The sequence below is a fragment of the Alexandromys fortis genome, unplaced genomic scaffold (assembly GCF_014885135.2).
Source record: "Alexandromys fortis isolate MF-2015 unplaced genomic scaffold, M_Fortis_MF-2015_v1.1 scaffold_96, whole genome shotgun sequence".
NCBI lineage: Eukaryota > Metazoa > Chordata > Mammalia > Rodentia > Cricetidae > Alexandromys > Alexandromys fortis.
In genome coordinates, this window is record NW_026068053.1 from 5,299,554 (window position 1) to 5,300,302 (window position 749).

A 749-nucleotide genomic window follows, 5' to 3' on the forward strand; every position below is an offset into this window, starting at 1 on the left:
GGACTGATATTGAGGTCTTTGATCCATTTGGACTTGAGTTTTGTGCAAGGTGATAGATATGGGTCTAATTTCAATCTTCTATAGGTTGACATCCAGTTGTGCCAGCACCATTTGTTGAAGATGCTTTCTTTCTTCCATTATGTTGAGGTCTTTGATCCCGAATCAAGACCCGGATATTAATCCATACACCTTCAAACACCTGATTTTTGACAAAGAAGCAAAAAATATCAAATGAAAAAAAAAGAAAGCATATTTAACAAAAGGTGCTGGCATAACTGGTTATCAACATGTAGAAGAATGAAAATAGATCCATATCTATCACCATGCACAAAACTCAAGTCCAAATGGATCAAAGACCTCAACATGAAGCCAAATCATGTCTTCTTTATCAAGAACTTTAAATAGCTTACAGATACATCAAGACTAACAAAGAGACTTGTAAGAAAATTAGGGGAAGGATATTCACGTGTCTTCTGGGAACAGGTAGAGATCATCCAGGAAACCGCATCACCTCTTCACTCTCCTTTCGTGTGGGGTGCTTACTGTCATGGCACCTGGCAGGCAGGCATCTTCAACTCGAAGGAGGCTGAAAGTTAAGTGTCCTGTGCTAGAGCTTTGGGTAACACATTTATCAAATGCTTAACCTGCTCCTTACAGAGTTGAGTGGAATCTGACCAGAAATATACGGCAGCAAAGGAGACAGACTAGAAAATCAGTGAGAGGTTGAGTCTTTTTTTCCTGGCCCCTGC